At 36.7% G+C, this 25,443-nt stretch overlaps 1 protein-coding gene across 2 annotated transcripts in view; it reads left to right on the forward strand.

Annotated features, from left to right (window-relative positions):
* The window catches only part of LOC616695 (serine/threonine-protein phosphatase 2A 65 kDa regulatory subunit A alpha isoform), a 31,253-nt gene extending 19,432 nt beyond the window's left edge, over positions 1 to 11,821 (forward strand). For both annotated transcript variants that reach the window (XM_005228364.5, XM_005228363.5), the window contains exon 3: positions 11,611 to 11,821. The gene's annotated coding sequence lies outside the window, so the exon portion shown is untranslated. The remainder of the gene's footprint in view (positions 1 to 11,610) is intronic.
* Positions 11,822 to 25,443: the final 13,622 nt, after the last annotated feature.

Below are 25,443 nucleotides of genomic sequence, written 5' to 3' on the forward strand. Positions count from 1 at the left end.
TGTATGTGTCCCCTCTTTTGAGGTGGGTCTCCTGTAGACAACATATGTAGGGGTCTTGTTTTTGTATCCATTCAGCCAGTCTTTGTCTTTTGGTTGGGGCATTCAACCCATTTACGTTTAAGGTAATTACTGATAAGTATGATCCCGTTGCCATTTACTTTATTGTTTGGGGTTCGAATTTATACACCATTTTTGTGTTTCCTGTCTAGAGAATATCCTTTAGTATTTGTTGGAGAGCTGGTTTGGTGGTGCAGAATTCTCTCAGCTTTTGCTTGTCTGAGAAGCTTTTGATTTCTCCTTCATACTTGAATGAAATCCTTGCTGGGTACAATAATCTGGGCTGTAGGTTATTTTCTTTCATCATTTTAAGTATGTCTTGCCATTCCCTCCCGGCTTGAAAAGTTTCTATTGAAAGATCAGCTGTTATCCTTATGGGAATTCCCTTGTGTGTTATTTGTTGTTTTTCCCTTGCTGCTTTTAATATTTGTTCTTTGTGTTTGATCTTTGTTAATTTGATTAATATGTGTCTTGGGGTGTTTCGCCTTGGGTTTATCCTGTTTGGGATTCTCTGGGTTTCTTGGACTTGGGTGATTATTTCCTTCCCCAGTTTAGGGAAGTTTTCAACTATTATCTCCTCAAGTATTTTCTCATGGTCTTTCTTTTTGTCTTCTTCTTCTGGAACCCCTATGATTCGAATGTTGTAGCATTTAATATTGTTCTGGAGGTCTCTGAGATTGTCCTCATTTCTTTTAATTCGTTTTTCTTTTATTCTCTCTGATTCATTTATTTCTACCATTCTATCTTCTAATTCACTAATCCTATCTTCTGCCTCTGTTATTCTACTATTTGTTGCCTCCAGAGTGTTTTTAATTTCATTTATTGCATTATTCATTATATATTGACTCTTTTTTATTTCTTCTAGGTCCTTGTTAAACCTTTCTTGCATCTTCTCAATCCTTGTCTCCAAGCTATTTATCTGTGATTCCATTTTAATTTCAAGATTTTGGATCAATTTCACTATCATTATTCGGAATTCTTTATCAGGTAGATTCCCTATCTCTTCCTCTTTTGTTTGGTTTGGTGGGCATTTATCCTGTTCCTTTATCTGCTGGCTATTCCTCTGTCTCTTCATCTTGTTTAAATTGCTGAGTTTGGGGTGTCCTTTCTGTATTCTGGCAGTTTGTGGAGTTCTCTTTATTGTGGCTTTTCCTTGCTATGTGTGGGTTTGTACAGGTGGCTTGTCAAGGTTTCCTGGTTAGGGAAGCTTGTGTCGGTGTTCTGATGGGTGGAGCTGTATTTCTTCTCTTTGTTCAGTCGCGCTCCTTTCGAAGAGTTGGATTGCTTTTCTGGGTGCCTGATGTCCTCTGCCGGCATTCAGAAGTTGTTTTGTGGAATTTACTCGACGTTTAAATGCTCTTTTGATGAATTTGTGGGGGAGAAAGTGTTCTCCCCGTCCTACTCCTCCGCCATCTTGGCTCCTCCCTCCTTATTTTAATTTTATATACATTTTAAATATATAATCATTGCAGATGTAATTAGTTAAGATGAAGTCATACTAGAGTAGGGTATGCCCTTAATCTGATATATATTTTATATTATAACAATCCAATAGAATGTTAAATAGCTATTAAAAAATAACTATGAAGGTGTTTAACAACAGTGAACATATATATATAATATTAATAAAAATCTATCATGAAAATGTTTCTCTGATTTTAGTATAGCTATGAAAATATTTTAAGAAGAGAATAGTGATACTAATTGATTCTAGAAGTGGTAGAAAATGTTTAAATGTGTGGTGAATTTTAAAGCTAGCTAATAGAAGAGCATAAATAGCATATGCAATTATCAAACTACTAGAGATAAAAACTGAAACAAAGGAATTTCAATAAGTAAAACAAAAGGCTAAAAATTAAAAGAGAAATCATGGTTAAGAGAAAACATGAAATAAATCAGATGGCAAGAATGCATCCTACATATCCAGAATAACAGTAAACGTAAAAGTGATTAAATAACTATGTTGAAAGACACAGTCTCAGGGGAAAAACACAAAATAAATTCTAGACAATTGTTTACAACAGACATTCTTTTTCTTATTTCACTGAAGTACCCTTGGACTGCAAGGAGATCCAACCAGTCCATCCTAAAGGAAACCAGTCCTGAATATTCATTGGAAGGACTGATGCTAAAGCTGAAACTCCAATACTTTGGCCACCTCATGTGAAAAGCTGACTCATAGGAAAAGACCCTGATGCTGGGAGGGATTGGGGGCAGGAGGAGAAGGGGATGATAGAGGATGAGATGACTGGATGGCATCATGACTCAATGGACATTAGTTTGAGTAAACTTGGGAGTTGGTGAGGACAGGGAGGCCTGGCGTGCTGTGATTCATGGGGTCGCAAAGAGTTGGACACGACTGAGCGACTGAACTGAACAGTTGATTTACAATGCGTTAATTTCTGCTGTACAGCAAAGTGACTCACTTATAAATATATTCTTTTCCATTCCAGTCTATCACAGGATATTGAAGACAGTTTCCTGTGCTATACAATAGGACCTTGTTGTTTATCCATCCTATATATAATAGTTGACATCTTCTAATTCCAAATTCCTAATCCTTCCTTCTGCCCTCCTTCTCCCCCCTTGGCAATCAAGGTCTCTTCTCTGTGAGCCTGTTTCTGTTTTATACATATGTTCATTTGAGTCATATTTTAGATTCCACATATAAGTGATAAGTGATATCATATGTTACCTGTTTACTTCTTACTTCACTTAGGATGATACTCTCTGTGTCTATACATGATATTGCAAATGGCATTATTTCATTCTTCTGAATGGCTGAATAGTATCCCATTTTATATGTGAACCACATCTTCTTTATGCATTCATCTGTCAGTGGACATTCAGGTTGTTTCCATGTCTTGACTATTGTAACTAGTACCGCTATGAACATAAGGGTGCATGTATCTTTTTGAATTATAGTTTTGTCTGGATACATGGATAGGAGTGGGATTGCTAGATCATATGGTAATTCTAGTTTTAGTTTTCTGAGGAACCTCCACACTGTTTCAATAATAACTGCACTAATTTATAGTCTCACCAGTAGTGTAAGAGAGTTCTCTTTTCTCCATAATCTCTCCAGCATTTATTATTTATACACTTTTTAATGATGGCCATTCTGACCAATGTGAGGTGGTACCTCATTGTAGTTTTGATTTGCATTTCTCTAATATTTAGTGATGATGAGCATCTTTTCATGTGCTTATCAGCCATTTGTATGTCTTCTCTGAGAAATGTCTATTTAGGTGTTCTGTTCATTTTTCGATGGGGTTGTTTGCTTTTTGTCATTGAGTTGTATAAGCTGTTTCTATATTTTAGAAATTAAGACCTTGTTGATTGCATCATTTGGAAATATTTTCTCCCAATCTGTAGGTTGTCTTTTCATTTTGTTTATGTTTCCTTTGCTGTGGAGAAGCTCGTAAGTTTGATTAGGTCCCATATGTTTATTTTTGCTTTTATTTTTATCGCCTTGGGAGACTGACCTAAGAAAACATTGGGAATGACAGGGAATGTTTTGTCCATGTTCTCTTCTAGGAGTTTTATGATGTCATGTCTTATGTTTAAGCCATTTTGAACTTATTTTTGTGTATGGTAAGAGGGTATGTTCTAACTTCACTGATTCACATATGGCTGTCCAACTTTCACAGCACCACTTGCTGAAGAGATTATCTCAAAAGGTATTCTTAAAATGAAAAATAATGCTTTAAAATACAAGGATGTAAAACGATATCCAAGCTAGATGAAAAGTGGAATGGATTTCAAGGTAAACATTAAAATGCACAAAAACTTTATATTCCTTTTTATATTGGCTAATGACATAATACAACATGGAGATACAATTATCACAAACTTTTTGTGCATGTAATAAAATGGCTTCAAAATATTTAAATGGTAACTACTTACAAAATGAATAAACAATAAAAGGATAAATTTTGAGTCATGAATTTCAGTGGAACACTGTAATCACTTTTTGAAGAAGTTCAGTTTATAAATTAAGTCAGAAGAGTAAGATGACTGACAACTGAATGCCATATACTAAATATCTTATATACTATCTTTTTAAATATCCATAAAAATATTTACAAATGACCATGTTAAGCCATATGAAAATTTTCAAAAAAAATTAAAAAGAACATTTGAATCAAATTCTCTGAAAAGAGTGGAAAGAAAACAATTTTAATTATGAAAACTTTAAGAGTAGCCTTCTATGAATTCCAACAAATTTATAGATCCTTTCCAACAAAAAAAAGTAATTTTACTACATGCTACTTTACTAAAAGTTAAATGGAAAAAAATCTTAAGATGCATTGAAAAACTGTATTTTAAAATCCTCTAGAAATGACTGATAATCAGAGTACTACATCTCAAAACATTGCATTAAGGGCTAAGTGATACCCAAAGAAAAATTTATTGCATTAAAAGTGTTCATTAGAAAAACACAGGCTTCCCTGTGGCTCAGTGGTAAAGAATCTGCCTGCCAACTCAGGAGACCATGAGTTCAATCCCTGATCCAGGAAGATCCTACATGTTGTGGAGTAACTAAGCCCTTGTGCCGCAGCTGTTGAGCCTGTGCTCACGAACTGCAATTATTGAAGCCCACATGCCCTAGAGCCCATGCTCCCCAACAAGAGAAGTCACTGTGATGAAACACCCACACACTGCAACTAGAGAGCAGCACCCGCTTCACAACTAGAGAAAAGCCCAGGTAGCAAGGAAGACCCAGCACAGCCAAAAATAAATGAAAATTTTATTAAGAAAAGAAAACCAAAAAGTTTCATGTAGTTGACCTGAATAACACTGCCAAACAGCTTGACCTGACTTTTATAGGACACTCCATGAAACAACAGCAGAATAAACATTTTTGTCAAATATACATGGAACATTCACCAAGATAAGCTATCTTCTAGGTTATAAAACAAATCTTAACAAATTTAAAAAGACTGAAATAATACAAAATATATTCTCTGAAAATAGTGTGCTATGCATAGTTGCTCAGTTGTGTCCGACTCTTTGTGACCCCATGGACTGTAGCCTGCCAGGCTCCTCTGGCCATGGGGATTCTCCAGGCAAGAATACTAGAGTGGGTTGCCATGCCCTCCTCCAGGGGAGCTTCCTGACCCTGGGATCAAACCCAGGTATCCTGCATTGCAGGCAGATTCTTTACCATCTGAGGTACCATAGGATTAAACAATTTTATAGAAGATAGAGTATATGCCTCTTATTAATTTCTTAAAAAAAAGCAAAAACAAAATAAGCAAAACAGTTAAATCCATGACAGTTATGGAATTTTTTAAATAGTTATATATTCCAATGACACAAACAGAAGAGCAAACTGAAACACAGTTTTGGAACCTGAAAAGCAAATGAACAAGTTTGCTTTTCATAGGTAAAGTTTGTTTACATAGGTAAACAAAATGGTTTACCTATGTAATAGAGTTGAGAAAGCTGAATCCTCTGCAAGCAATAGAGAACACCAAGGAATAACTTGATTTATACCACAGATCCTCCAAAATGCTTCAAAATGTGTTGTTCCAGCTATTTCTGAAGTAGTGATGAAGTAGCTAAGACAAGAAGATAAAATCAACATCTGGTGAGGGAGAAAAAAAAAATCTCCCTTCTCATTTCATGCTGCCAAGTAAGCTTCCTTTCCTATCCAGAAGACAAGAGTTTATTCTCTGGAGGGGAAAAAAAATACAGGTTCTGTAGACTGCAGGATACTATGCACAATTAAGAGAAAGAAAACCACACTAAAACTGTGGTATGTTGTGAAAGTCTGCATGCTGAATGTTGAGACTTCTTTCTTCCTCTCTTGGCTCTCAAAATATGGCAACCAGGATTATACACCACTACCACCCCTCCATCCCCACCCAGCAGGGAAGTGGAAGAGTATTTTTCTAGGAACTCTGACCACTAAGAAAAAATATACTCAATAAAATGACACTGTGGAGTTTCTCTACAGAAAGGTCTAGCCAGAAGCTATACTCAACAAGTCTCAGCTATCTGCAAAGAAATACCCTGATGAGCATTTTAGTGCTCAACTGTTATGCCCTAGACATTAGAAGACCTCTCTCTCTCTCTCTCTCTCTCTCTCTCTCTCTCTCTCACACACACACACACACACACACACACACACACACACACGGGGGTGGGGGGAAAACAAAGCAAAAGTTGGAATGGATAGATTATACAAGGGAAAGAAAGCTTAAAGAAAAACTATTGTTATTTTCCTCATAAGAAAATGAGATGTTGCTTCTCCGAAAGAAGGGAAGGATGCTACAGAAGAAACATTTCAAGAATTAAAAAGAGCTCTTGGAAACAAAAGTTAAATGATAGCTGAACACTTCCAAGAGGTCTAACACCCCAATAAGAGAGTTCCAGAAAGAGAAGACAAAATGGAGAGGAAGAAATCATCAAAACCATTATCCAAAAATACTTCCCACAACTGAAAGACCTGAGTTTCCAGATTGAAAGGATCCACCAATAGATAAAAACAGATCCTCTCCATGTCACATCATCAGGAAATTTCAGAACACTGAGTAAAGAGAGGATCCTCAAAGATTTCAGATAGAGAAAGAAAAATAGGTTCTCATAAAATATCAGAATGACATCAGACTTCTCAGCGGCATCACTGGAAATTAGAAGACAAGGAGGCATTTTATTTTAAAATTCTGAAGAAAAAATGATCTCCAACCAACATCTGTATAGCCAGCTAATTTATTATCGTAAAGATAATTTCTAAAAAGTTACCTTCTCTGAACTCTTCTCTCTAGGGAAGTCATTAAGAGAGGTGCTCTACCATAATGAAATAGTAAACCAAGAGGACAAGAAGACATGGGATCCAGAAAACCGGAGCCAAAGCAAGAGAGGAGAAAGGAATTCTCAGGAGGCCGGTCAACTAAGATACTGAGATGACAATAGGTAGCTTAGAGCCCAGCTCGGTAAGGCAAGAACTGTTCTGAAGGCTACCACAGTGATCTCTTCCAGAAGATGACAATGAATGAACACTTGACAAACATGAATATAATGAGAGGAATTTTGAGTTGATTTAGGGATAAGAATATAGAAAATAAAGCAAATATAGAAAGATAATTAACAGCTCCAAGGCAAATTAAAAATTTTTCTAGAAAGGAAAGTTAAACTGAGTAATCAACTGTGAATAACATTTCCTTGGTTCTCAACACTGGACAGACATTAGAACCATCTAAGGAGCTTTTAAAACTTCAGATACCCAAACCACATCTGGACCAATTAAATCAATAATAGGCATCAGTATTTATGTTTTAAGCTCCCCAAGTGATTTAAATGGGCAGCCAATGTGAAAACCACTGATTTAGTCATAATAATGTAAACAAGAAATATTCATGTAAGCAAAACAACAGCAAATCAGGAGCCTGGGAGTATGGTTAGAAAATGGGGGGAGGGGTGATAAAGATGAGGAGTAGGTGGACAGAAAATTAATTCTTCCTTATATATAAAGGGAAGTCAGTTAATAATGCTTGAAATTGAGACATCAAGAAGTAGCCACAAACACATATTATATAGAGATATGGAGATAATATCAGATGAATCTTCTAAAACACTGGAGAGTAAGAAATACGAGCAGGGGGACTCCGTGTTTCTTATAACATGCCATATAGAACTGCTTGATTCTTTAAACTATGTGCATATGTGACTTTGACAAAAATGAAAAACAAGTTTTAAAAATAAAAGCTAAAATAATAATGTAGAAAATAACCACAAAAAAAAACAAGTCTAGTTTTTTCAAAAAGCTAATTAAGTAACAAAAACATAGCTAAGAAAAAGATAACACACATACATACATACTTGGATTCTGAAATGAAAACATAACTAGAGATAGAGATGATACTAAATAAAATTGTAAAAAAAAATATGTATCACTTTGTACTTAATAAACTTGAAAGCAAGATGACCTGAATGATTTTCTAAACTATGTAAGTTAGTTACCGAAATAGGCTTGAGGTAAAAAACATCAAGACACTGATAACCATGAAAGAAATTTAAAAACCTACCATGACAAAAGTTACCAGGCAGAGAAGGTTTCACAAAGGAAATATTCCTGTACTTTGTATAAACAGTTCAAGATCATAGGAAAATAAAATCTTCTCAAATTATACTGTAAGCTTAATTTAACCTCATTACTATATCAGACCATGGTGACAGTAACGTGGAAACATACATTACCATATGTAAAATATAGCCAGTGGGAATTTGCTGTATGACTCAGGGAACTCAAACCAGGGCTCAGTAACAACCTAGAGGGGTGGGGTGGGGAGGGAGGTGAGAGGGATGTTCAAGTGAGAGGGGTCATATGTAATCTATGGCTGATTCATGTTGATGTTTGGTAGAAACCAACATAATTCTGTAAAGCAATTATCCTTCAATTAAAAATAAAAAACATAAGACTGCTACAAATATAAGTATCAATAAAAATTCTAAGTAAATATTTGCAAATTGAGTCTGTGATTAAAATACTATCATCAAGTAATAAAAATAAAAACAATTTCTATCCTTTTGACCCATCAGATTAGCAGAATATTAAGAGATTTATTATAGTCAGTGTTGGCAGTGGTAGTGGTACTCTCTTGCACTACTGCTGGGAGCATAAACTTTATAGCATTATAAATGAGAAGTTGACAGTTTCAATCCAATCTAAATTTTATTAAGCAGAAGATAGATTTCACCCAACAATTCCACTTCTAAATATCTATTCTAGAAAAGAACAAATACATATATTCAAGGATACTTACTTCAATATTATTTATAAGAATAGAAAATCAGAAACAATCTAAATGTCCATCAATAGAGGAGTGGTTAACTATCTTATGCTTCATATATATTTTGAAATACTGTGTAGCAGTTTTAAAAATGAGACAGATTTCAAAGGAAAAATATGTCAAAACCATAATAAGTGAAGAAAATGTGTTGCCCCATTGGTATAGCTTAAAATTTTATTTGTGTTTGTATGTGTATATATGTATATTATTAAAAGAATTAATTGGATGCATATTAAGCCTTTAAGAATGGTGAGGTGAAGTGAAGTGAAAGTCACTCAGTCCTGTCCGACTCTTTGCAACCCCATGGATTATACAGTCCATGGAATTCTCCAGGCCAGAATACTGGAGTGGGTAGCCTTTCCCTTCTCCAGAGGCTCTTCCCAACCCAGGGATCGAATCCAGGTCTCCTGCATTGCAGGAGGATGCTTTACCAGCTAAGCCAAGAATGATTAAGGATGATCTAATAAGGATCATGAGATTTAAGAGGAGAAGAGTAAAGAGGAGAAGAGAAGAGTAAAGAGTGGAATTTCTGCGTTTGAATTTTTCCAATGAAAATACATTCATGTAACTGTGTGATTAAAGTGTAAATATTGGGACTTCCATGGTAGTCCAGTGGTTAGGACTCCATGCTTCCACTGCAGTGAGCACAGGTTCAATCCCTGGTTAGGAACTAGAATCCCACAGGCTATGCACGGTGTGGCCAAAAAAAAAAAAAAAAATTAATAAAAATTTTTTTAAAAAATATAAAGATCACATATGCATGTGGAAATATCCTTAAAAGAAAGAAAAAAAAATTAAACAATTGTACATTTTGATTTAAGGTGGTATGATCCTGAGCATTTAAAAAAATATTCCAAGGTTTTAACATGGATCTGGGTTGTATGGCTGCTCCAACTCAATGAGAGAGTTTAAAAATTACCAAACATGGCAAGAAGATTTTGGAAACAAAAGTCTGAAGTGACTAACAAGCTAATCTCCCATTTCAAAATGTGTCACTGTTTCACTACTTAGAAAAAAGACAAATATGTCCTTGGAATATTTCAAATTTCAATTGAACTATTTCCTCACTCACAAATTTTGACAATCCAATGAGACACTTGCCTGATGTAAAAATGCTACTGGGTCCAAGCAAGCCTTCCCAGAGTAGATAAGAGGGATTCTTTTTGTTAATCAAACAAGCAACTTAATACATGATTAAAGAGAATATGCAATTGGTCCCAAATTGTTTCCCATTTCTCCTGATAGTAAACAAATCCTGTGACATACATAGACATTTTAGAAATCAAATAACTGAGTGTGATATAAAATGTTTCACCTTTGAGGTACATTAAAGAGTAATCAGTTTGATAGAATCAAATCCTGACTTTACTAGCCTCAAAAATACAACCTTCATATACTAATTTAAGTATCTAAGATATAATTTCTGTCCTGTGGTCCTAAAAATAAGTAGTTAAATATGAAACTTTTTGGCATAGCTTTGTAATAGAGACTTCTCTGTTTTTATCTTGTTTGCAACTTGGTGATATTATTTCCCTTAATTTTTCTGTTTCCTTTAGAGGTAGGATAATCAGGCCATCATTTACTTTAATGAAATTCAGAGAACAGAATTTCCACATAAAACACTGCCAACATACCTCTACACACTTAAGGATCCTTGTTTCTCACCAGAAATATTACGTGGCTACTCCATAATAACAAATTAGACAACAAAAGCACTTAGAGCTTTACATTAATGCTTTGCACTTTGCAGACTCCAGGGGCCCCTTTAAAGTACTGTAGGACTACTATATATAACATATGAAACAAACAAGAACCTACTATACAGCACAGGGAACTCTACTCCACACTCTGTAGTGACCAATTATGGGAAAAGAATATTAAAAGGGTGAATATATGTGTGTATATATATATAGCTGATTTACTTTGCTGCATGACAGAAAATAACCTAAGACTGTAAATCAACTATATTCCAATAAAAAATAATTTAAAAAAATAAAGTACTGTGTGAAGGTGGGGCAGAAGACAATGAGTTGTGAGGTTACTTCCCTGCACCCCCCTCCTTGTCACTTAAATCACCTTTCCTCGCCTTAAGGCTTATCCACTCCCATGTTCCAAGATAAATCCTGACCTTAGTCTTCAGAAATTTAAGTCTATTGCAATGACTTAGGATCAAGTCACTCTACACCTCTGGCTTTGTTTGACAGGGTGCCTAATTATAATTGGTAGGTTTTCCACCATTTTCACAAGGTAAGGTTTCTCTCAGTATCCTTGTTCTAGCAGCTAAGTACATGACTTGTTCTCTAGTTCCAGAATCCCTGAGAACCTAGAGGCTAAACCAGACAGATCTTGGTGTGGATCTCAACTGCAGTACTTGAGAGCTCTCTTACTTTGGGCAAGTTTCTTAGTTTCTCCAAACCTCAGTTTAAAATGGCAGGATAACAATACTTAGCACACAGAAAATGTAGCACAGTGTATGTCACAAAGTAGACACCGGATAAATGTTAATCCCCACCACACACATCTTTTCTGCTGATTTTTCTTTGATAACTGAGCAGTTTATCAGAACCTCTGGAACTGGGAATTTGTCTTGCTGCTCTTTCAAATCTATATGCCAGGCCTAGGGCTAAGCCTCTGAAATAAGTCAGCAACATCTTCTGCCTACTCAAATTTGCAACTTTGCTCAACACTGACGTCTGTGGGACCTGTGTTTCTTGAGACACATGACTGATTTTCTTTTCTCCTGATGATCTTTCAGAATACTATGCTTCATCCTGGCTCAACAGCTCTGTACCACGGGACCTGAGATTTGTACCCCAGTGCCTGCCCTGAACGTTGGGTAATTCAACTGAGAAGTGTCTCCAAAATCCTGCTGAGATGACTCCTGGATCTACCCATGGAATGCCTTCTGAAACTCATGTATCACAAGTGTTTCTCATTTTCAAAGCATAAATAAAAAATAAAAAGTAGTGGGTTGACTTTGCCCCAGGTCCCTTCCCTGACTTTGAGAGAGCTATTTGGATAAGATGGAATCCTACTAAATTATTGCCTGATTCCTATTATATATACCAGCATTATGCTAAAAATTCCATATTCATTATTGCAAATGCTCACAACACTGTAAGGTAGCACTGCACCCCACCTCTTACTAGATGGAAAAATTTAAGATTAAACAATGTTCTCAAGTTGACAAACCAGCAAGGAACAGAGCTCAAAATGTAAACCCTTGTTTGTTTTACTTCAAGGTATCTATAAGAGCTCTTCAAAAATGGTAGATTGCTTTCTCACTCTATCACATTTCCCATCACTACACCATTACCTATAAATTAACAGACTACTTCAAAATGTTTTTTTTAATGTTCAAATTCCCAAAGTAATATACTCCTTGATCAACAAAAACCAGCTCACGAATCTGTATACATATTTCTTTTGTTTAAATGATAGTAACAGCTAGCACTTACCGTTTAGGTTTGCCACCATTCAACGTATGTGTATTAACTCATTTAGGCCTGTGAACTAGGTAATGTTAACATCCCTATTTTATAGTTGAAGAAAGCAAGCACAGAGAGGTTAAGTAAATGGCCCAAGACCATACTGGCAGACCTGTGATGAGAATCTAGGCAGTCTGGCTGCAGAGCCCAAGCTCTTAGCACCATGTTTTACTGCCTCTCATCAATCAGAATAAATGTGTAAATTCTCCACTTAACTTTTCATGTATAAATAACTTAAGGATCTAATCAGTTCCTTTGATATCTGAAGCTACCAAAACCATTTACTGAAAAACAAGGAGTAACATGTTGCTTGTGCATCATACTCTGATTACTCATCACACTTTAGTGTCTGGCTCTTTTTCACCTTAAAGATGGAAGACATAAAATTCTTCAAGTTACTATAGAGGTCACACTTGTCTGAAAAGGGTATATTTCAGTATAAAGTTAGAATCTTTTTCCAAGAAAATAATCTCTCCTCCCATAACAATAAATACTGTTTTATTCCATTTGGTTAGCATTCTTTAGATTCTGGCAGGAATATAGTATACCAAAATCAGGGTTTATCACCTAAAGCCTGTAGTAAAGTTATTTTTAAAAATTTATATACTACATGTTCAACAATCCTGTACATTATAACTTTCTGGTGAGAATAATCAATAAAGCATTTAATTTCTGAAAAATCAGGCTTGTTTTGCTTTTCTATTGAATGAGTCAGTGTCTGGCACATGTAAAGTAAAATGAAGAAAATGAGCTTATAAATCACAGTAATCTCCCAGATAATCACTACTCATTTAGTGAAGGGACAATGTGCTCACTACATGAGGCATTCTTATAAAAGACACCAAGCTGCAATTAACGATCTATAGATCTCATTTGCTCTGAATTAGTAAGTGCTCTGATTCTAATAAATTCTCGATACCTAAGGACGTTTTTCTGATTATTTTTATCTCATGTTTCTTGCCCACAGAGAAAGGAAAAGGAAAATGACTTCTCCTTAAATACCAGCTCAGTACATTCTTTTTCCTCTATTTCTCATATATCTAACTCAGAAATGTATTCCAACCAAAATACTGTCAGAATACATTTAATTTTTTAAAAGGATTACAATATTATTTCTTCCAAGTCTTGTAAATAAAACATTTAGTTATTTTGGGAATACCATGATAATGTTCAAAATATACTTAGCTAATGAAAAAAAGTGCTGGAGAAGACTCTTGAGAGTCCCTTGGACAGCAAGGAGATCAAACCAATTATAAAGGAAATCAACTCTGAATATTAATTGGAAGAACTGAGGCTGAAGCTGAAGCTCCAATACTTTGGCCACCTGATGGGAAGAGCCAACTCATTGGAAAAGACCTTGATGCTGGGAAAGATCAAAGGCAAAAGGAGAAGAGGGTGGCAGAGGATGAGATGGTTACAGTATCACCGACTCAATGGATATGAATTTGAGCAAACTCTGGGAGATCGTACAGGACAGAGAAGCTTGGCATGCTGCAGTCCATGGGGTCGCAAACAGCTGGACATGACTTAGTGACTGAAAAACAATGGAAAAAATCCTAAAGTACCTTCTAAATTACATGGGAAAAAATTAACTGATTTAGCTTTATTTTAAAATATTTATGCTATAAAACATATATTCTAATATTTGAAGTTAAATGATTACCTGTATGCTAAATGTTACACATAAACCAGAATTTGATTCCCCGAAAGATACCATTGCCTGGGTAGAACATATAATACTAATAGCTTCATCATTGCTTTTCTTATAACAAAAGAAATATAATTTCACATTCCTGGAAGGCATTCAGTTCAGTTCAGTTCAGTCGCTCAGTAGTGTCCGACTCTCTGTGACCCCATGAATCGCAGCACGCCAGGCCTCCCTGTCCATCACCAACTCCCAGAGTTCACCCAGACTCACGTCCATCGAGTCAAGGCATTAAGGGTTAATAAATGCAAAGAGGAAAAATCACCAAAGACTCAGGTTTGAGATACAGAAGAATGAATCTAAAACAAATTTCAGAATCCAAACACTCATTAAGTGAAATCCAAAGAAAATCTAACCCACTGTTAATAGGTTTTGTTTCAGTCAAGGGCCCAGAGATGAGGCACTCAGATTAGAACAATGCAAATCAAGTTTAACAGGTAAATTTTTTTTTAAAAAAAGACTTTAATGTTTATAAAGATTGGGCAAGATGGAGTTACCATCCCGAGAGTATCCCTCCTTATCTTAAGCAAGGCTGAGAGAATCTTATGGCTGAACCAAGGCATAGGTCACTTAGTCATATAAAGTGTTACAGGGAGTGTCTTTGAGCAAAGAACAAAACAAGGACATTCTAGGAACAAATGGATTCATCTCAAGTAAGCCGGCAGAGCAGAGGTGTCACTTTGAGAGGTGCCCCAAAGACTCAGCTCTTGAGGAAGTCTCTAAGTATGTAGATGATGCTAATCTGTGCTCAGTGATGAGGGCCTCGAATCTACCAGGTTCCAGTACACCGCTGTGGACACTGGGGAAAGAGAAATCAGAACACAAGAAGGTAACTCAGTTGCAGTCTGGTAAGTGTCTATCGAATCCAAGAAGAGAGAAGGGCCGCAATCAGATACCTGAGTTGTGCTAAAGGGCAAATATCCCATTCATGCCACATCAAGGAAACAGATGAGAAGATCAGACCTCAAATGTCAGGAAGGCTGGTATGGAAAAATCCTTTCTCCAGGACCTGTGACATTCAGAATTCTTTGTAGAATTCTGAAGGCAGGATCACTGATGGCATTTCTGTTACCATAAGCTCCCAGTTGCATTAGAAATGCATCTGCCAAGCAAATCAAAAGAATGTATTTTTCTATGACTTTGGTGAGAAGTGAACTCACATTACAGTAAAAGTAATTAAAGCTTTCTGGCTATTTCAATCTCAAACAAGAGAAGAGGTATTTCTTCCCTGCCTTCTCAAGCAAAACAGTAGTGATAAGTGTTTAGTCTTCATGATGAGATGTTGTCATACTGAATACCAACTTGGGTGAGAAGCTATAAAACACAACGCAGTTTTCTCTTTGGGGATCTCTCTTCTCCATCTAACATGAAAAATAAATGGTCACCTCTTGCTGCTGCTATTTTTTCCTGTCTCTATCATCCTTCCACTCACCTTCCAATTTAGACTTTTCATTTGCTGTCTTCAGAGAAAGACACATAAAGAAACTTGTTAAGAATTATATATTTAAAATACATTATCTGAATGTCATACGTTACATGTTTATGGCACTTTTTTGCATCTATTTTCATTGTTTCCTCATTTAAGGATTTTAAAATTTCTCACCACCAGCACCATGCTCTACAAAGATTTTGATGTAACATACAAGAATCCATACAGCAAAGTAAGACAAATAAAATTGAGAAAGAAACACAGTAATGAGATCAGGTAAAATATAAATTAGAATTGATATATAAATTCCAGGGAGCAATTCAGGATGCATATCAGCCACCCATGGGAAACTTCACTATAGTGTAGAGCACAGAGAAGGCAATTTGTACTTGAACTCACTGGAAGCTAAAGAAAAAGAGGAATCTGGTCTTTTACCTGATTTATAATGCCCAGAATATTTACCTATTGCCCTCTAATTTGGGGTCACTGAGAACACCAGAAATCTGACCTCTGTTCTATGTTAGAATAGGTTATCTGAGCTGAAAAGGACTGAAGATCATCTAACCCAAAGAGTACTAGAGGGAGGGATCAAGTGAGTTTCCAGTCTGACAAAGAATAGAAGAGCCAGCTGTAGAACCCTGACAGCTGGAGTTGAGTGAATTTTTCAATCAGCAAGTTTGCCACCTCTCTCTATTGTAGAGCAGGTTACCAAGAATCTAAGAATCTTCTGTTTGGGCCTCTTTAAATTTAAACAGGGCTTCCCTGGTAGCTCAGATGGTAAAGCATCTGCCTGCAATGCAGGAGACCTGGGTTCAATCCCTGGGTTGGGAAGATCCCCTGGAGGATAGGGGATTGCCCTAGGTTCATACTTACAATTAAGAGAAAGTGTAAAGTGAGGAGGTGAGCATCATATGTATATTTTCTAGAGCCTTCTTAGAATCAAAAGGGAGACAAAAGAGTTCCCACGTCAGGAAAATACAAACTGTTTTCATATACCAGTTCCTACTCTATTTAGTAGTGTATCTATCTCTCTCCAGCTTCTCCAATGAATTCATTTTTCTGGTTAGAAGGAATTATCAGAAATTGGTGAGACAAAAATTCCTAGAACACACATGGAGCTAAGAATCACTAGTATTTTCAACAACCAAAGTAAACAGAGTTCAGAGAATAAAAGGATCACTCAGTAGTGAAATCAGAAGGACTATTTCTTAAAAGTCAGACTAAATCAGCATCTTTTGTTGCTTTTTTGTATTTTTTAATTTATTTTTTAATTGAAGGGTAATTGCTTTACAGAACTTTGTTGTTTTCTGTCAAACATCAACATGAATCAGCCATAGGTATCACTAAACCGTGTCTGACTCTTTGCGACCCCATAGACTGTAGCCCACTAGGCTCCTCTGTCCATGGGATTTCTCAGGCAAGAATACTGGAGTGGGTTGCCATTTCCTCCTCCTGGGGATCTTCCTGACCCAGGGATTAAACCCGCATCTCCAGCTTGGCAGGTGGATTATTTACCATTGACCTACCAGAGAATCCCAATTGGCATCTATATCTGCCTTTTTAAAAGTTTAAAAACAAGCTCTGGAATGGTAAAACTGATCCACAAGCGAGCTAACTGTGGAACAAAGCCCGACACTATCTAAAGGAATACAACTAACCCCAACATTTAGTGTAAACTTCACACAGTCCAGCAGCCAATAAAAAAACTACTAGACCTATGAAGAAGCACGAAAACTTGACATATAACCATGAAAAAAATCAATTGATATATAGAGATCAAGATTCGACAAAGAGGAAGGAATTAACAATTATATTAAAATCACAATGGAAAATATAATTGAGATGTTCTAATTTTCTAATAAAAACATGAACATAATGAGGAGAGGACAGAAAATATAAAGTCAAATGAAAGTTTTAGGAATGAACAACATAATATGTAAAATTCACTGAACACAGCAGATTGGATACTACAGAAAAAAATATGAAACTTGAAGACATTAGCAATATAAACTAACCAAACTGAAGCACAAGCAGAAAAAAATCTGGAAAAAAATGAATAGAAACTCAACAACCTATGGAACAATATTAAGTGGTCTAATGTACTTATTGGAGTCACAGAAAGAGAACAAACAGAAGGAAGAACAGAAAACTTATTTGAAAAAATAATGGTTGAAAAATTTCCAAATTACGTAAACTATAAGCCCCCAGAACCAAGAGTATCAATGAATCCCAAGAAGAATAAACAAAAAGAAAACCAGAGAGAGGCATATCATAATCAAATTGTTTAAAAGAGAAAATATTAAATGCAGCCAGAGGAAGGTGGAGAAAAGGTGCTTTATGTACAGAGGAACAAGACTAAGAATCATTGCAGAGTTCTTGTTAGAAACCATTAATGCCTAATGACAACAAAATGACATCTTTAAACTAGTCAAAGAAAATGTCAACTTAAGAATTGTAATCCCAGTGAAAATATCTTTCAAAAATGAAAATGAAGGAAACTTCTTGTTTCAGCTCCAATATGTAAAGAACTTCGAAGATGTCACACCTGTCCTTACAACAAAAATACACTGAACAAACTGAAAAATCAAGATTTTACTTGGAGCCATCAGAGAATTGAGGTCACAGGGCAAACATCACCTTGAAATCTGGAGAGACAGATGCATCCAGAGAGGCATAGCCAAGATTCCCTAACCTGGAGCAGAAGCTGTGGGAGCATAAGCTACTAGGAACCCTGAATGGGAGGGCTGACCAGTTGCTGGAGACTGAGAATGCACGAGTGTGAGAGTAGGAAATTTCTGAGGGTCACTTCTTGGGGGCCCCCACCTTCTCACAGGCTTTACCTCCAGGAAACTGACCAGGTTCTCACAGTGAAGATCTAAGAAACACTCATGACTCTGGCAAGGGAAAGGGAAGAGTAATCACTAAGAAACATGCCTTCTCCATGATGAAGGTCCACTATCCAGAGGAAAAGACTTTTCCAGAGCTTTATTACAACTGGAGGAAGGGAATTTCTCCCACTCCAGCCACTTATCTAGCATTCCTGTCTCACTGAAGACAGAATTTTTTATAGGAGCTATACCTCTTGGATTAAGAATCTGCCTGCCAGGCAGGGGACATGGGTTTGATCCCTGGTCCAGGAAGATCCCACATGCTGTGGAGCACCTAAGCCCATGCACCACAACTACTGAGCCTGTGTTTTAGAGCCCAGAAGCCACAACTACTGAGCCCATATGCTGAAACTACTGAAGCCTGCTCATAGAGGATGCTCCACAACAAAAGAAGCGGGCACAATGAGAAGCCCACACACCACAACGAAGAGTAGCCCCTGCTCGCCACAACTGGAGAAAGCCCACACACAGCAACGAAGACCCAGTGCAGCCATCAGTAAATAAATACATAATTAAAAAAAAAAAAAAAAGCTGTACCACTGGGTAGATAAATGTGGAATACCTATGCAGAGGAATACTACTCAGCAATAAAAAGGAATAAATTACTGCAAATGCAACAACAAAACAGATAAATCTTAAAAACTTTATGCTGTGCAAAAGAATCTCAATACAAAAGAGTATATACTGTATAATTTCATTTATCTGAAATTCATTTGTTTTAAAAGGCAAATCTAATTTATAGTGATAGAAAGCAGATTAAGTGGTTGTTTCTGGGCACAGATAGATACAGAATTAACTAGGAAAAGCTCAAGAAAACATTCTTGAGTTATGGCAACATTCTAAATCTCTTGTAGTGATGGATACATGGGTGTATATATTTGTCAAAACTCATCAAAAATGAACACTTAAAATAAGTGTATTTGGGTGCCAAATCTTTTTTTAAAACTTTGAAATTTTTCTAGTCTACATGGTAAGCATATTTCATCTTGCTCCTTCTTGAGCAGAACTAAGAATGTCCCCTTCACCAATACTCACCAGACTGATCCCCAGACTTGAAACCAGCAACTCTATCATCCCATATTCTTCTCTTCTGAAGAGAAAAACAATAGGAATTACACTAATCTTTTGTCATCCCTTGCATTTACTGGCCCTTAAATTATTTTTTTATTTACCACCATAAATTAATATTTATTGAAGATTCATAGAATGCTTTCCAACTCCTCTTTTTCTCATGTCACATACTTAGTACTGCCATAATGTTATTTTAAATAAGTTAATAAATTAGTTAAATGAATAAATTATTATAATTTCTTCATTTTAAAAAACTGATCTTTAATTACATATAAAAAAGGTGGCTGAGACACTGTTCTTTGTCATATCTTAAAAATGTATTGCTTTACCTCCAAGTTCAACCTCACAGTCCTTGTGAAATAACCTGGCCCTCATCTTCCAAACCTCTACCACAGAAACTTGCTCAATAATACCTTCTTTCCTGTTTCTAATTAAAAAGAAAACAAACCCTTGCTCATAAAGCCTTCTTCTTCCCCTATGAAATCCAAAACTCTTTCCTAATGTATTCCCTGATGAATTAGGACAGTGACACAAAATGTTCCTTAGCTAAAGAAGCAATTTTCTCCAGTTGTCACTACATTTATCACTGTTCTCTTTTGTTCACTGACTAGTTGTGTAGATGAATACATGTCATATTGGGGTCCGGGAGCATCTGATGCTTTTCTACTACTCAGTTTGCACATGTTACTTCTTAATGAAGATGGTGATAAACAAAATCAACATAGTCATCCTACATCCTAAATGTAGCCACATGCTACGTTCTCTTGAGTCAATCTTGGCTTACCATTAGCTAAATAGAGATATTAATTTATAAATGCTGATAATCAGCCTTACTACAGAACTGTGTGCAGTAGCTCTACAGAACACAATATACATCTAGAGCCTAAGAAAAGAAATTAAAGTAACCATTTATTCAGTCTGCCAAGGGACTATGGAACCTTATAATTATCTGGCTTTAGATAGAAGAGATAGATTGCAATTGGATACACATGAGGGCACAGGTTTATGCCTCAGCTGACAGACGGCAGAGAAAAAGCTCAAGAGTGCAAGCTTTCTACCAGACCTTTTTAATTTATTTTCCCCAAACGCATCAAATTTTAATGCTGCCTCTCTGACCCAGTATGTTAGCTTTTTTATGAACTTATGATTAACTAGTTCCAAAGTAGCAGGAGCTAAATTTTCTTCCATTTAAAACTAAATTTTACTCATAGAAGTTATAACCCCTAAATACTGGGTGAAAGAGACCAAATGAGGAATGAAAGTATTTTAAAAAGACAAATGAGAACAGAAAATTTAGTCTTGCACTATAATTACCAGAGCATCTAGAATTCTATAAGCCAAATCTAGTCAGGTCCAACCCTGGGCAATTCAACCTAAAGACCAGGGTTCAAGAATTAGCCATATCAGCTACAGCCCAGCAGCTTGGCCCCCAAATGAAGATGATCTCTTTCAGACCATACAGTAATTCATAGCCTTGGATGGAATGGAAACAGTGCTTATAACATGGATATCCCTTTTATTCAAAGACTGTAAGATGTAACACTGTGTTCAGGTGCCGAAATTATGTGGGCAGGATCTGGACTTCCACATATATGACCAGGATATGAGCTTGGTTTGGGGCTGTCCCAGAATGGAAAACAGGGCAAGGTTAACTTTTCAAACATATGGCAGAGACCTCTGGTCAGGTAGCTTCAATCACTGTGAACACTCTTCCTACTCATAATGCATGCTCTGACTACTGAGAGAAGAATTTGGAAAAAAAGATTTGCTAAAGCTGATGACTATATGCCTCTTGAGAAATCTGTATGCAGGTCAAGAAGCAACAGTTAGAACTGGACATGGAACAACAGACTGGTTCCAAATAGGAAAAGGAGTTCGTCAAGGCTGTATATTGTCACCCTGTTTATTTATTTTTTTTTTTTTTTGCATTTATTTTTTTCTTTTTTTTTAAATTTTATTTTATTTTTAAACTTTACATAATTGTATTAGTTTTGCCAAATATCAAAATGAATCCACCACAGGTATACATGTGTTCCCCATCCTGAACCCTCCTCCCTCCTCCCTCCCCATACCATCCCTCTGGGTTGTCCCAGTGCACCAGCCCCAAGCATCCAGTATCGTGCATCGAACCTGGACTGGCAACTCGTTTCTTACATGATATTTTACATGTTTCAATGCCATTCTCCAAAATCTCCCCACCCTCTCCCTCTACCACAGAGTCCATAAGACTGATCTATACATCAGTGTCTCTTTTGCTGTCTCGTACACAGGGTTATTGTTACCATCTTCCTAAATTCCGTATATATGCGTTAGTATACTGTATTTATGTTTTTCCTTCTGGCTTACTTCACTCTGTATAATAGGCTCCAGTTTCATCCACCTAACTTATATGCAGAGTACATCATGAGAAACGCTGGACTGGAAGAAACACAAACTGGAATCAAGATTGCCGGGAGAAATATCAATAACCTCAGATATGCAGATGACACCACCCTTATGGCAGAAAGTGAAGAGGAACTCAAAAGCCTCTTGATGAAAGTGAAAGTGGAGAGTGAAAAAGTTGGCTTAAAGCTCAACATTCAGAAAACGAAGATCATGACATCCAGTCCCACCACTTCATGGGAAATAGATGGGGAAACAGTGGAAACAGTGTCAGACTTTATTTTTCTGGGCTCCAAAATCACTGCAGATGGTGACTGCAGCCATGAAATTAAAAGACACTCCTTGGAAGGAAAGTTATGACCAACCTAGATAGCATATTCAAAAGCAGAGACATTACTTTGCCAACAAAGGTTCGTCTAGTCAAGGCTATGGTTTTTCCGTGGTCATGTATGGATGTAAGAGTTGGACTGTGAAGAAGGCTGAGCGCTGAAGAATTGATGCTTTTGAACTGTGGTGTTGGAGAAGACTCTTGAGAGTCCCTTGGACTGCAAGGAGATCCAACCAGTCCATTCTGAAGGAGATCAGCCCTGGGATTTCTTTGGAAGGACTGATGCTAAAGCTGAAACTCCAGTACTTTGGCCACCTCATGCAAAGAGTTGACTCATTGGAAAAGACTCTGATGCTGGGAGGGATTGGGGGCAGGAGGAGAAGGGGACAACAGAGGATGAGATGGCTGGATGGCATCACTGACTCAATGGACTTGAGTCTGAGTGAACTCCGGGAGTTGGTGATGGACAGGGAGGCCTGGCGTGTTGCGATTCATGGGGTCACAAAGAGTCGGACACGACTGAGCGACTGATCTGATCTGATCTGATACACTGATTAAAAAACTTCCCCTATGAATATTGGTCAAGGAGCAACTCAAAGGATGCAATATGACACTGGTAAAAGAGAACAAAAGCCCCAGAAAAAATTCACCCTCCTCCCAATTTTTATTGATACCTTTGAAGTATATTTTGTAGTAATAAATTTATGTTTAAACCAAGCTCAGTCCACTCACTCTCATCAATACCATTACAACTCATATCTCAACACTTTACCTTAAAAAAAAAAGTCCTTGCACAAGTTAGTAAAAGTTTTAGATTATTTAAGTTCTCTCTCAATAATGGAATGACCTCACAATAAATCTAAAGCAGGAACTCTGTGCTTCTTGAATGTCTAACAAACTTTGGTTTTTCTCTTGTAAAACTTTAGCTCATTTTCTCACATGCTCTACAGGGGAGCTAGGCATGCTGAATGTTCCACAAAAGTAGATTATCCTATATTCTTTTACATGATACCATTTGCTATCATCTCTATCTTCTTAGAATTTAAGCACTTGTCCTCAGTACTGATTAATCTAGACCTTTATCATTTTCAGATAAATTAATGTGTGTGTGTGTGTGTATATATATATATATATATGTATTGGAGTATATATGCTGGTGAGTTTCTGGAGGGACAGGGAAAGACCTTGGATATACATCTTTGCAGCTCTCACTGCACCTAAAAGAGCACTAAAGAGTATTAAATTAATTGGTAGTTCTCTCCCACATAAGCCTGGAATTTGGCAATAGTGACAGAAGGGTCATACTCAAATCCCAGATATGGCAAGTCAAGATCCAAGAAATGAAGTGTAATTCCATCAACAATTACACACCACTTACTATTTATCAGGCAGAAGGACACAAAAATAAGTAAAACATGGCTTCTGTCCTCAAGGATCTCACCATTTAAAAGAAAGAGTAGGGGTAAGCAATTAGATACCATAAGGTAGTGTTATAAAGACAATGCTATGGAGCATCATCACCACCACCATTTATTGAGTACTTACTATGTACCAGGCTCTATTCTAAGAACTTCAAAAGTGTAACTTTAAATCACATGCCCATAACAGCTCTATGAGGTAGGTTAATCCAAGGAAAGATCAAGCCATGTGCTGGAGGTCACACAGCTGATAAGTGGCAAAGATGGCTTCGGACCACAGCAGTTTGACTCCAGGAGTACAAACTCATAACCACTAGGTAATAACGTCTCTCATAACTTCCAGGAGAGTACCATAAAGTCTGTTACTGGACTAGTATGTAATGTCACATGGAAGGATTTTCAGGGAAGATGATACTCTAGTTAATCTAGGAACAAAATCTGAGTTGACTTTGTGGTCATCTTTTTAAATTCAAGCAAATTTAATTATTTTTTTTATTTTGGAACTTTTTAGATAATAAAGAGAGTTCTCATATCCCTCACCCACTTTGTTGTTGTTGTTGTTTTTAGTCACTAAGTCGTGTCTGACTCCTTGTGACCCCATGGACTATAGCCCACCAGGCTCCTCCATCCATGGGATTTTCCAGGCAAGAATCCTGGAGTGGGGTACCATTTCCTACTTCAGGGGATCGTCCAGATCCAGGGCTTGAACCTGTGTCTCCTGCATTAGCAGGTGGATTCTTTACCACTGAGCCACCAGGGAAACCCATAGGGAAAGAACTGGATTAAAAATCTGGACTTCTCAAACTTGTGACCAAACTTGCATGAGTCTACATGAAATCAGGTATAAAGTAGTACTGATAATTTACCTTTGTCTCAGAGTTATTATTGTAATCAAATACTATGCTTCCTAATTCACATATCTTGAGATGAAAGTTACAGGCCTTATTCCCATAAAACTTATTATATATCTATTCCTTATATTATATATACCTAATATTTCATCCATTATTAGGATGAAATCTGAATCTCCAATAAGAGTCCCTGCCCTAAACCAGTGGTCCGTAAGTGTTAAGTATGATCATACTAGAGGCGACACCATTTCACGGAACTAAGTTTCCAGGGAAACAAAGCAAAATAGGGATAAATCCAAAATATGAGAAGCCTATTTCATCTCACTGAAGGCCTGACACTAGAGAGAACCACAGAAAGATGTGAGTCCATCAGGGGTTAACTTCACATATTCACCTAGCTCATCTGATGCCTGATTTGCAAGCCCATGTCAAGGCACAGGCACTTGGGTGGAACTGGGCAAGTAGGGAGCATATCACAGACTTAAAGGCCCCAGCTTTCTTGACTTCAGCATTTGAGGAAGTATAGTTGATGCTGAGGCAACCACTGTAGCATGATTTAAGCCCACGTTATTTATAGAAAAAGATCTGTAGGCAGAAATTAGTTTCTGAAAGATAAAGATACTTATTTTAATTTTTTACTTAGATGACTATAGTGTTTAATAAAACTGTTCTTTTTCAAAGTATTTAAAACAAATTAATGCTTATAATTCTTCAGGCTCTGCCCACAGATGACATGCATATTAAGACTTTATCTGCTAAAGCGAATGAGTAAATTGCATTTAAATACCAACATTATAGGTCTGTTTGTTCTAAAATCTTCCTCCCAAAGATTCCTCCACCCTCTCGCCTCCCTCTTCCAAGCCCAGAAGGTCACTCATTCTTACTGTAGTGCAGAATCATACTTTTGCTTTAGATATTACTGTTAGTCATTGCATTAGTCATTTTCAACTTCCTTGAAGCAATACTGAAACCTTCTTTGCCAACTCCATTACCTGTTATGACTAGAGCTGAAATCATCCTTCTCCACT

Source organism: Bos taurus, chromosome X (assembly GCF_002263795.3).
Source record: "Bos taurus isolate L1 Dominette 01449 registration number 42190680 breed Hereford chromosome X, ARS-UCD2.0, whole genome shotgun sequence".
NCBI lineage: Eukaryota > Metazoa > Chordata > Mammalia > Artiodactyla > Bovidae > Bos > Bos taurus.